This window comes from Marmota monax, unplaced genomic scaffold, assembly GCF_021218885.2.
Source record: "Marmota monax isolate L192 unplaced genomic scaffold, Marmota_monax_Labrador192_F-V1.1 WCK01_AAM20220418_F8-fsc00013, whole genome shotgun sequence".
NCBI lineage: Eukaryota > Metazoa > Chordata > Mammalia > Rodentia > Sciuridae > Marmota > Marmota monax.
In genome coordinates, this window is record NW_026692202.1 from 2,418,033 (window position 1) to 2,431,211 (window position 13,179).

A 13,179-nucleotide genomic window follows, 5' to 3' on the forward strand; every position below is an offset into this window, starting at 1 on the left:
ATATATATTAGTTATAGTTGGACACAATACATTTATTTATTTTTATGGGTGCTGAGGATCGACCCAGGACCTCACATGTACCCACTAAGCCACAATCCCAGCCCCAGTAGCCAGACTCTTAATCTTCTCTTGCTGCAGGATCTGAGAGTGTGTTTCTGGTGGCAGGGAGGAATGTGTTGGGGTGTACGTCCCTTTGCCAAGAACAAATTGTAATAGTAACGTATCTTTCCTTCCTTGTCAAACATTCCAAGGAGGATTTCCTCCTCTGTTTTCCTGTTCCTCTGGGTAACATATGCCTCCTCCAGACCAGCGAGGAAGCAGGCATTCAGACCTGAGGAGGGTGGGAGTAATTTAGCAAGAGGTGCAAAAGTAAACTTAATTCTGAACATCACGCAATTAGGCTAATGTGATTTAGATCAATGTGATCAGTGAGGTTTGTTTATTTTCCCCTCAGACTATAATTAATTCAAGGAAGTGCTGTAGATTGTAAATTTTAGTAAACGAATAATAGAACTGTTCTTTGAAATAAAAGCAGTGGCAGCAACCTAGTCATTTTACAGTAGCATGAATGGAAGATAATTACAGTTGGAAAGAGCTAGTCCCCAACCAGTGCAAGAAGCCGAGCGGTGTCTCCAGCCTGCAGTCTCTGTGAACACAAATTGCAAACCAAGTTTCTGTGGGCCGCAGGGAGGTGGTGAAGCACTTTCCCCATATAGCCGAGGAGAATGCTTAACTCACTTTTCAGATCTTCCTACCAGTGACCTACAGGGAATCACGCTAATAAATATGACAATAACATTGTAATGGGGCAAGAAAGGCTGATGCAGCGTTTTGTTAATTTGAGTTCAGCATTAGCGGGAGCCTTGTAACCCCTGAGCAATGAAATGGGAGCGCAGAGGTTCGGCTGCAGGCATTTTAATTAGAGGTCCTGGGAATATCTCTAGGCCATGGCAGCTGAGTGAGACCTGTCCCCACCAAATGTACCCAAGGCAGGCCTTCCTCCTGGCCCTCAGCAGTCATTAAGAGGCCTTGCCAAAGGCAGGGTCCTGGGGGAGGGGAGCAGAGTTTCCAGGAGGGGAGGAGGCTGGTGGGCCAGAGTCCAACAGTAATTAGCTGCCCAGCTGTCAGCACCCCGAGCCCTTGTTTTAACGAAGTGGAGGCAGAGATTGACAGAAATGGCTTGACCCATGATGGATTCCCAAAGCATTTTTTTTTTTTAAAGGCTTCTTTTACTCTTGCTACCTTTCATAAATTGACTTAAATTCGATGTGAAAATAAAGACATCATAAATCAAAAGCTGTTAGCATACCTGGTCCCTGAAATTTATGGGTATTAAGCAGAAAAGGCTTAGGAACATTTCACCAAATATTCTCCAGTCCCTGAAGACTCATTTCGTTTTCCTTCCTCTCCCTCCCCCAGGGCTGATGTGGGCTCTCTGGCTGCCAGCTAGCACCTGAGCCCAGGGGGAGGGAGCCAGTGCTCCCATCAGGCAGGCTGCTTGGTTCTCACAGGTAGGGCTGGAAGGTGTAGACACCACATGGGGAAAGAGCAGAGAACTGAGAGAAACAACTGTCTGTTGCCCTTGGATTCTGGCAGTGTGTAGCCTCAAAAAAGGTCAGATTCATCAGACCTAGTGGTCTCTGTCCCCATCTCTTTCACTTTTAGTTCTGGGGCTGGGAGATGGGATTAAATGGAGGTAAGAGGTCCTCAGACCAGGATGGGAGACTTAATATTCAAAGCCATCTATTTCTGTGATGGTTCAGGAACATGAATGCTGGCTTTGGAGGCCCACTCAATAGTAAGTACTAGAAGACTTCCAGTAAAGAGTACTGGGTCCCTCCAGAGACTAGTATGAAGGAACCGAGCCACTGTTATGCTCTGTCTGATGGTCACTGCATCTCAGGAAGTCAGAGGAGAAGTAGAAAGAGTTGGTGGTGTTCCTAATATCTGTTAGTGCATCAGTGGACTCAATGAATAATTATGGAGCACCTGTGGTAGGTGAGGCACATGGAATAACTTACATGGCCCCTGCAGAGGGCTGAGGGCAGGTGAGGGTCCACTAGAGCAATAAAGGGTCTCTAGTCCTTCAATGGGGAAAGAGAAGAAAAGAAGGGTTCTCTGCTTAGACATTCTTCTGAGGTTGATAGGAATATTCAGGCCCAAAACTCAGCCATGGCCTCATGCTCTCTGATTTCCACTTGTCCTGGTTTTCCCCAGAGATAATGTCTGTCGCATTCCAAAGCCATTGTCCTTATGGTCATCAGGAGTATGATATTTCAGAGCCAGGCTGACTTTTCATCAGGTCTCCCTGCCAATGTTATGACAGCTGTGTGTTCTCAGATCCGAGGGCCCATAAAAGAGCTCACCATATATGTGAAATTTGACATCGATCTTTGCTGAGCTAATGTTAACATTTTATGTCTCAGAAAGAACATAGAATCAGGTTGAAAATGTGGCTTTGGCTGGGTCTGAGCATAATCAGGGTTTTCAGGTGTAGGTGGACAGCTTTCATCTAACAGAAGCATCAGGGCCTGTAAAATCAGCCCGGTTTTAGAGTTTCAGGATGTTGTACTAAGTGGTCCTGCAGTGGCTGCCATCCCTCACCTTTATTTAATCAGGGATATTAAAATGGCAGAACATTGTGGGAGACCAACGTCGCCCTTGATTGAGTTAACTCCCCTGCTGGGTGATGTGGTGTCAGGCACCCATGCTGCTAGACTGCCCCGCTCTTCTAGGGTTCCATTGACTGTGTCTTCTTGCCTGGGCGTGGCTTCCTACAGCCCCATAAGTGAAGCTAAGCTCACCTGATCCTTTGTAATATAACCCCTTGCCCTGTTTAGGACAGATCTTCCATGGAAGTGCCTGTGTGTGTCCCCTTCTCCTACTGTGTCCTTGGGTGTGGCCTACCTAGATGTCAGTCAACCTGCTGACAGTGGACATCAGGAAGATAGACTCAGCCCCGTGAAACCTGACCCCTTGCCTCACATGAATAGCTTCTCTTCAATCAAAGGGGTCAACGCGTACTCTCTCTCTCTCTCTCTCTTCCTGCGGACCCTTAAGGTCCGAGGAGCCGTCACAGCGACCCCAAATAAAAAGGTATTTGTGTCTCTTGTGTGGTTATTTTGTGCAGCCCAGTCAGCCCAGTTTACCTGGAGTGACCCCTGAGCCTTTTAGTTGCGAACAGGACATGCTACCTTAAAAGACAGGATCTCAATCCTCCTCACAATTAGTGAGAATGAGCATGCTGTTGAAAAGCTTTTCTCATTTATTCATATTTCCTTTATGTCTATTGACATGTATTTTAGGTGCTGTCCTAGAATAAAGGCGAAGAAGGATGTAATACTTGCCTTCATGGAGCTGATGGTCCATGTTTTAGTCAGTTTTTTTTTTTTTTTTTCCTGCTGTGACTAAAGGATCTGACTAGAAAAGAGGAAAAGTTTATTTGAGGGCTCACGATTTCAGAGGTCTTAGTCCATAAACAGCTGGCTGCTCCATTCCTCGGGGCTTGAGGTGAGGCTGAACATCATGGCGGAAGAGTACTGCAGAGGGAAGCAGCTCACATCATGGTGATCAGAAAGCAGAAACAGAGACTCTACTGGCCAGACACAAATATATACCCCAAAGCCGCTCCCCAATTTCCATCTTCTCCAGCCACACCCTAGCACTTCAGTTAACCCCATCAGGGATTAATTCACTGATTAGGCTATAACACAAGCATTTCTCCTCCAAACCTTCTTGCGTTGTCTCCCACATGACCTTTTGGGGGACACCTCACATCCAAACCATAACATTTCAGTGGAGAGGTTGGCAAAGATTTTGACTACACCAGATGGTTTTGGCTACATCACCCTTGATTCTGATTCCATGTCTCCTGCCCCTGCTTCAATTCCCCAGAATTCTCCAGTCCTCCCCTCGTCCTCAGACTCTTGCTCTCACTTTTCTCTCCCTGTAACATGGCAGCAGTGCCTACAGCACAGCTGATGGTGAGGAGTCGTTGAGCTGATATATAAGCCCCAACTCAGACTCCAGGTGCCATTTAATAAATCTGAGGCTGCCTCCCTCTTTTCCTTTCCAGAAAAAGTAAAACCTTTCCCCTCTTTCTGGCTACCCTGTCTGCCTCTGAGATTCATTCCAACTCAAACACCTTCCCCAAGACATTCTTTCAATCTGCTCTTTCTCTTGAACATGTTTTTAGTTTTTTTTTTTTTTTTTTTGGTACTGGGGTTTGAACCCAGAGGTGGTCAACCACTGAGCCACATCCTCAAACCATTTTTCTTTTCTTTAAAAATATTTTTTAAGTTGTTGATGGACCTTTATCTTATTTATTTATTTATATGCCATGCTGAGAATCCAACCCAGTATCTCACAGATACTAGGCAAGCACTCTACCACTGAACTATAATTCAAACTCTCTTTTAGATGCCCTGCATCTGAAAGGCTGAAATTAAAATGCATTGGCAGAGCCCTGGAGCTTAGTTTGCCTTGGGGTCTGACCTTAGGCAACTGTTGGCATTCTGCCAGGTCTTAACTTTGTAGCAGACTTTTTAATTTTTTAATTATAGTTTTGAGTTATACGAGTTGAGCACACATACACATTCGGATTTAAAATGAAATTAATAAGTTAGTACAGAACCCTTACAATTTTTGACTTTGTTGATACTTCTCTATTGTGTTTTTTAGTCCATTGTTTTTTGTTCCTAATTTAATTTGCTTCCTTCCTTATAGTTACTATGACTTTAATTTTCTCTTCTTTTTCTATTTTATTAAGGTAGAAACCTAAATAATTTATTTTAGATCTTTCTTCTTTTCTCATATGCATATTTAAAACCCTAAATTCTACTATGTTGGGTTTTTCTTTCCATTTTCCATCAGTTTCAAAATATGTTCTGATTTCTCTGATGATTTCTTCCTTAACCTAAAGCTTATTTGGTAGAATATTTTAAAATTCCCATATTTGGTGTCTTCCTGATTTGTTTTTGTTATTAACTTCTAAGAGCCCTTTCTGATCTGTACTGAGAAATTTATTGAGACTCATTTCATGGCCCAGATTTTGGTTGATCTTGGTTAATTTTCTGTGTGTATTTGAAAAGAAAGAATATTCTGTAGTTGAAGGTTTAGTGTTCTATAAATATTACTTAATTTGGTTGATAGTGCTGATCATCTGTATCTTCATAAACTGTTGTCTACTTGTTCTATCAATTACTGAAAGCACAGGGTTAAAATTTGTAACTGTAATTGCAAAGTTGTCTGTCCCCTTAATTGGGTAAGCTTTTGCTACAAGTATTTTGAAACTCAGTTATTGTGATGCACATTTAAGATTTTTATGTCTTTTGATGATTTGACTCTCTTTATTATCTCTATTTCTGAAAAAAATTTCTTTCTTGTGATTAGTGTTTGTACAGTGTCTTTTATTGGTCTTTTACTTGCAACCTATGTGCAATTTTATTTTATTTTTTAAAGAGAGAGTGAGAGAGAATCTTTTTTTATATTTATTTTTTAGTTTTCGGTGGACACAACATCTTTGTTTGTATGTGGTGCTGAGGATCGAACCCGGGCCGCATGCATGCCAGGTGAGCACGCTACCGCTTGAGCCACATCCCCAGCCCAACGTGCAATTTTAAATAAGTGTGTCTTGTAGCTATTTGGGTCTTCTTTTTGTTATTCTGTGTAAAAGAAACAATTGGAAAATAAAATAAAAGTGCCATCCACAATAACATCAAAACCCCCCAAATATTTCATAATATATTTAACAAAATATGTGTAAGATATCTACACCAAAGACTACTAAAACACTTCTGAGACAAACTCAAGGTATCTGAAGTAAATGGAGAGAAATACCACAGTATGGATTACAAGGCTCAATATGGTTCAATGTCAATTCTCCCCAAATTAATTTATAGATTCAATTCATTTACAATTAGAATGCCAACAAGTTTTTTTCACTATATAAAAATTAAAATACAAAATAATCTTGGAAAAGGAAAGTAAAGTTGAAGAACTCATATGTAATTTCAAGACTTCCTCTTGAGAGGCTGAGGTTGGAGGATTGTGATCTCAAAGCCAGCCTCAGCAACTTAGCGGGGCCCTAAGCAACAAAGGACTGGGGATGTGACTCAGTGGTAAAGCATCCCTGGGTTCAATTTCTAGTACCGAATAAAAAGAAGACTTTCTAAAATGGTATAGCAACCAAGGGAATTTGGTATTGGCATGAGGATGGGCAGACACATCAATGAAGTAGAATAAAGAGTCCAGAAATAGACTTGATTCTATGTGGTTAATTGATTTTGATAAAGGGGCTAAAGTAACTCAATGGAGACAGAAACATCTTTGGAAAACTGGTGTTGGAATGATTGCACATCTGTACAGGGGAAGAATGAACCCTGAACCTTATCTCACACCACACAATAGTTAATTTAAGATGAATCACAGACCTCAAACTGTAATAGGTAAAACAGCAAAGCTTGTAACTTAGAAGAAAATATAGGAGAACATCTTCATGATCTTGGGTTGTGAAAAATTTCTTGGAGATGGTGCAGAAGCCACTAATGATAAAATAAAAGGTTGCTATATTGTATTTCAGCAAAACTTAAAAATATCTGCTCATTAAAAGACACTATTTAGAAAATGAATAGGCAATCCTCAGAAGGAGAGAGATGTTTTGCATTATATATTTTAAACAAAGGACCTGTCTCCAGAATTTATAAAGAACTCCTATAGCTTGATAATAATAATGAAAAAGAGCAAACAACTGAATAAAAATTTGGGCAAAAGACTAAAACAAAAACTTAAACAGAAGAAATTAAAATGCCCAATATACACATAAACTGTTCTCAACATCTCTACACATCAAGGAGATGCAAAATAAATTCCACCTACCAGAGATCTAACATGGAAGACTGACAGTGCCAACACTGGTCACAGTATGGAGCAACTGGCTTCCTTACAAAGCCAGTGGGGGTGAAGATGGTACCATTACTGGAAAATTGCATGGTAGTTCTTGATAAAGTTAAACATAAACTTAATCTATGACCCACTCCTAAGTATTTATCCAAGAAAATAAAAACATTTATCCACAGATGCTTTGAGTGGTAATGTTGCTGGTAGAGTTTTAAAAAATAGCTTACAACTGGAAAAAATCCAAATGTCCATCAACAGATGAGTGCATGAGCAGACTGTGGCTTGCTCATACAGTGAGCTGCTACTCAGCCACAAAAAGAGTGAGGCTACTGTATACTCAAAAATGTGATTATGAACCAATGAAGCCAGATGCAAGAGAGTATGCATAGTATGACTCCATTTATGTGAAGCTTAAGAATGGATGAGATTAATCTATGGTGATAAAAAAATAGAATAGCAGTCGCCTTTGGAGGAGCAGGGTTGACTGGAAAGAAGCATAAATGAACTTTCTAAGGTGATGGAAATGTTCAGTATTTTGATTGGGGTATGAATTACATTTTGTGAATATGTTTGTTAACACTCAAATTGTACTGTTAAGACCTGTGAGTTTCATTGTATGTAAATGATACCACAATTAAGACAATTTTTTTTTGCCTGTAATCCCAGCAACTCCACTCAGGAGGCTGAGGAAAGGGGATTACAAGCTCAAGACCAGCCTTAACAATTCAGGCCCTAATCAACTTAGTGAGATCCTGCCTTAAAAAAAAAAAAAAAAAAAAAAGGACCAGGGATGTAGTTTGGTGGTGAAGTACCTCTGGGTTCAATCTGGAGGAGGGGGGGTGGGGGATGAAAATCTTAACTCAAAAGGAAAACTTTTGTTGCACAAATTAGCTGGAAGCTTAAAAAAAAATCATGCCAACATTACAAGAAATCCTCTCAGATTTTCTTATCTTCTCAAAGATAGAGCCATAAAAGGCTTCTAAACGGTGGCAAAGGACTTCTACAGAAATTTATATGTGAGTTCATTAACATACCACCATCCCTGTTAAAAGGTGGTATTTCTCCCAATGAGAAGGTTGATTGATGTTTACTATTTGTACTGGGTTGAATACAGTGCCTTCTTCGTGTCTACCTAGAACCTCAGAATATGAACTTATTTAGAAATAGATCTCTGCAGATGTAATTAGTTAAGACAATTTCACACTGGATTGGGGTGGGGCATAAATCCAATGACTAGTGTCATTATATTCAGTCCACGTGGAGACAACAGAGGCAGGAAGGGGGAAGCAGTCCATGTACAAAGGTGGAAGAGATGGATGTGATGTGGCCAAATAATGCCAAGGATCCCTGGCAACCACCAGAGGCCAGGAAAGTGGCATGGACTAGAGCCTCAGATTCTCCCTCAGGTTCCAAGAAGGAACAATGCTGCAAATTTCTGGCCTTCTGGGAGAGAATGAGGCCACCAAATTTAGGGTAATGAATTATGACAGCATTAGAAAACGAATACTCTAGTTGCTGGGTTATCAAAGAATTAAGTTAGGAATTCAAGCATCTTTCTTTCTGGTGTACTCAGGTAGATCTGAATCAATAAGCTAAAAATGTGCTCTAAAGTATACATATTTATTTTAGATATGCACATATCATCTTGTACACAATTTTGATAACATACAAATGAGGTAGTTGTATATACTCAGTGGCCACTTCTTATGGTTGTTTTCTAATGGAATAATAAATTCTGGAGACAGTTCTTTGTTGGCACACAGAATAGCCTGAATGTGCCCCTCTGGGCTGCTTTGGGACAAGGGAATGATCATTTTCTAAAGGAGGTACTGTGTCCCAGGATACAGATTTACCATGATTTATTTTGCCCGTTCAGCTCAATTAGATGAAGCTTTATTAAATGCCTCAGTCTGAGCATTTCAATTTAAATCTGTCCAATTCAATCCAATCCAGTACAAAACAATTCAATAAGCATCTATTGAGTACCTTCTTCCTAACCGTCACTCTGCTGTGATCACATCTTTTGGTTTCATCTTCATTGACTACCTCTGCCCCTCGGGTCTCATAGCAAAGATACTTTCTGAAAACCTATTATGAAATATAACCAGAGACTGATAACAAGGCCACAATAAAAGAGATTGATGGTTGGGATAGAGACAATATTTTTCTTTTCCCATGCTGAACTTCTTATTTTAATAGATTCTAATGTCCTTACCAAATTGAGCTTCTTAGAGGTTGGGATTTGCCCCTAGATAAAGAGGTGCCTATAAAAAAAGTGACAGAAAGGATGAAAGCAGAGAGAATTGGATTTCAACTAGATCACGATGAGAAACACACACTCCTAAATGATGGGGAAGAATGAGCTTGACCTGTCGGGAACTTTTCAGCTTGTGTATAGTATTTCTTTGCCTTGCACATTTCCTTGTTATGGGTCCTGGGTCTCACCTGCATGCAGGGGTTTCCTGTCCTGTAGTATAAATACCCACTGGCTATAATGCATGGTATCTCATGTACTTCTTCTTGCTGAGATAAGGAAGTACATTAACTACTGTTTACTCCCTTTTGAATAAAATTGGGTCTTAGACAATGAGAATTCTGAGTAATCATCCTTTTAATTAATCATTTAAATTCTTGATACGGGGGATCACTGGAGGCTGTGTTGGAGGCTGCATTCCATATTGGGGTTCTATCTCGTGGTGGGAAATGGGACAATCTGTTTCTTTTCAAGCTAGATGCCCTTGGTTATTTCAACTCTTCCACAAAGGAAAGTTCCACATGCCTTTCCTTTTGGAGTCAATACTTCTTTAAATTCTTGCCTCCAGAAACAAACGTGAAACTCCAGATGTTCTGTGGATGATGGGATTATCACTTCTTTTAATCTGGATGCTATATAACCGACTTTCCCATGAACTCTTTTGATAAAATGACCCATATCATAGTCTAAATGAGGTGTCTACTTCATTAAAATTTCTAAATCTTTTTCACGCAGGAAGCCTTGTCCATCAAGTTTCTCCTGTACATTTGTGAATGATATTTTGGCTTTTAAAAGTTTCATTTGATTGATTTGGTCCTCATAAGTAAACACTTTTGAATGTCAGTTCTGTAATCTGTGGCATTGCTGTCCCTCCTAGCCTTGGTTCATCTGGTTATCTGACAGACCTGCTTTCTAAATTGTCCCCCATGCCATTGTGGGGAATGTAACTGAACTCTCTAGACACCTGTGGCACACCACTAGAAACAATTCGTAGCTTGGTGCTGCCATCAACCACGTAACTTGGAACCTGAGTAGTGTGTCATGAGCTAATTTTATCCAACTGTGTTAACCTTTTGTTCACATGTTACCATCTGACCATGAAACAATCTTGGGAAAATTTGTCAAATATTTTGTAATAATTCAAACAGTGCATGGCTATAGCATTTCTCCTTTATTTCCAACCTGATTGCCTTGCCCCTGTCTCTCAGTAAATCTAGTTAGGTTAACCCTCAAACCTAATTTAAGGAGCCAATGTCACATTATGAACGATGAGCATGTTCTTTTATAAGCACTTACAAGTTTGTTTAAAAATCAGCAGTGACTAATTATTACAGCTATTCATATCCAGAATCCAACTTGTTTTGAATTTTGGGATAAAATATGCCCTCTTCTGCTTTTCTACTATTTCTCTTGTTCCCTTGATTCCTCAGGAACTTTTAAAACGCAGCTCTATGACCTCGCATAGAACCAGGTCTGCTGTGTCCTGCCTGCACAGATATGAACTCATTTGGCTTAAGAGCTGGGATTTCATCTCATTCCAGTCAGAATGGCAATTATCAAGGATATAAGTAATAGGCTGGGATGTGGTTCAGTGGCAGTGCCCTTGCCTCGCAAGTATGAGGCCCTGGGTTCGATCCTCAGTACCACATCAAAATAAATAAAGTAATTAAATAAAGGTATTATGTCCATCTACAACTAAAAAAAAAGACTATAAATAACAATAAATGTTGGCAAGGATGTAGGGAAAAGGTACACTTATGCATTGCTGGTGGGACTGCAAATTAGTTCAACCACTATGGAAAGAAGGATGGAAATTCCTCAGAAAACTTGGAATGGAACCACCATTGGACCCAGTTATCTCACTTCTCAGCATAGACCCAAAGGAGTTAAAATAAGCATACTATGGTGATATGACCACATCAATGTTTATAGAACTTCAATTCACAATAGCTAAACTCTGGGGCCTAGGTGTCCTTCAACAGATGAATGGATAAAAAAAATATGGTACATATACACAATGGAATATTACTCAGCCTTAAAGAAGAATGAAATTATGGCACTTGTTGATAAATAGATGGAACTGGAGACTATTATGCCAAGTGAAATAAGCCAGTCCCCCCAAAACCAAAGGCTAATTGTTCTCTCTGATATGAGGATGCTAATTCAAAATAAGGATTGGGGAGTGTAGAATATAAGTTCATTGGATTAGACAAAGGGGAATGAAGGGAAGTGGGAAAGGAGGAGAATGAGAAAGACAGTAGAATGACTCTGACATAACTTCCCTATATTCTTGTATAAATACATGACCAGTATAACCCCACATCATGCACAGCCACAAAAATAGGAAGTTATACTCCATGTACTTATGATATGTCCAAATATATTCTACTGTCATGTATAATTAAAAAGAAAAGAAAAAGAAAGTTTCACTGAGAAAGAAAAAAGAGCTGGGTTCATTATCTCTGTCCCACCTCTTGGCACGTGATCTGCCACCACATCTCTGAGATCCTCCCCTATGTGTACTAAGCAGAAACACAATAGTCCAGAGTGGGTCTGGCTTTCGTCTGTCATCCGCTAACCCCTCAGTTACTTTAAGCAGTGAGTTAGTTAAGTCCTTGTTCTTCTTACCCTTGGAAAATGAGGAATTTACCCAAGGATAGATCTCTGTGTTCTTTGCCTTTGTGCTTTGGCCCCGGCAGAGGCCCAGGGCCTGTCCTGGCCAGGGCATTCCTGCGGGTGTGCAAGCTTGTCCTGCTGTCCCTTTGTGTCCCCAGGGTCTGACACAAATGCCTAAATGTTCAGGAAATATTCATACAGATATGGATTTTTTTTTCAGCTGGTGAACACTGAAAGTGAATGCAGAATTGATTCAGCTGCTGTTGCAGCCCAGAGAGGTCTTTGAGATAGGGGCTAACCCTGGAAAAAATGGTCCTGTGAACCTTTGGTGCCCTGTGCGGACTCCTAGGCCACAGGAGACGGAGCAGAGCTCAAGGCTGTTATTGTTTTCCTTTTTGACCTTTCCTTGAGCAACCAAGAAGTCAAGTCCACAATCGGGTCATTGTGTTGCTCTCATCCTCCCTTTCATTTTATGAGTCAATCAAATCATATTGACTGAGTATCCATCCTAAGCCAGGCCCAGAGAGCTCAGGTAAGCTTTCACCCAGCCCAGACATGGAGTAATAAAATCATCCTCTTGTTTGGGTGAGTGAGAGATTTCCAGACTTTTTGGTCTCATGGAGTCAGATTTTATTTTTATTTTTTATTGTTATATTTTGGTGCATTCTAATCATACATTGATCGTTACAAATTTGTACATGCACACTCTATAACAATATAATTTGGCCAATTTCATTTCCCAGTACCTTCCCTTTCTCTTCCCTCTTCCTTCATTAGGGAATAGACAGATGAGGGTGGTGGGAACATGAGGTAAGAGAAGAATTCTATAAAGTGACCCACTATGTTGACCTGCATATGCGCTTTTCCAAGAAGAAATTACCTGCAGCCCCGCCTGGCCTAAGTGGACAAGATATGTCACATTCCTCAGCAAAGTACTTGTTAATTGCTCCAGAAATGTAGGCTCAGATAATATTGATAAGAAGAACCCAAGTTACCCTAAAGGGGGAGGTCTGGAAGATAAGGAGAGTTCCTCTTAACCATAAAAATCTGTAAGAACTGGTCAGCATGGGCCAAGGTGACTTAGAGTTGCCATGACAGTGGGTACTTGAAAGTCTAATGTCATCCTTCTGTCAGCCAAAAGTCAAGAGGTGGACCTGGTAAGGACTCTCTGTAAACTTGTTTGGGATCCCCCAATAAAACTGGAGTGTAGCGGAGGCACATTGTCCCTCTCCTCTCTGAAGGGATCCCCCCACCCCCCGCCTCTCTCTTTCTCGAGTCTCCTTTACCTCTTCTTATTCCTTCAGTAAGCTCATTCCTGTTACTCTGAAAACATGTCTGAAATCTTTCTGACTTGATTGCAAGAATCAGGGTTTGAAGGGGGGTCTTCGTGCTGCCTCAGTTTCTTGGAAGGC

At 40.6% G+C, this 13,179-nt stretch overlaps 1 protein-coding gene across 5 annotated transcripts in view; it reads left to right on the forward strand.

Moving 5' to 3' along the window:
• Scml4 (Scm polycomb group protein like 4) overlaps positions 1–13,179 on the forward strand; it is a 103,194-nt gene that overhangs the window by 13,088 nt on the left and 76,927 nt on the right. The window contains exon 2 of one of the 5 annotated variants that reach the window (XM_058575242.1): positions 5,501–5,570. The exons of the other annotated variants lie outside the window; for them this stretch is intronic. The gene's annotated coding sequence lies outside the window, so the exon portion shown is untranslated. The remainder of the gene's footprint in view (positions 1–5,500; positions 5,571–13,179) is intronic. 5 annotated transcript variants of the gene reach the window in all.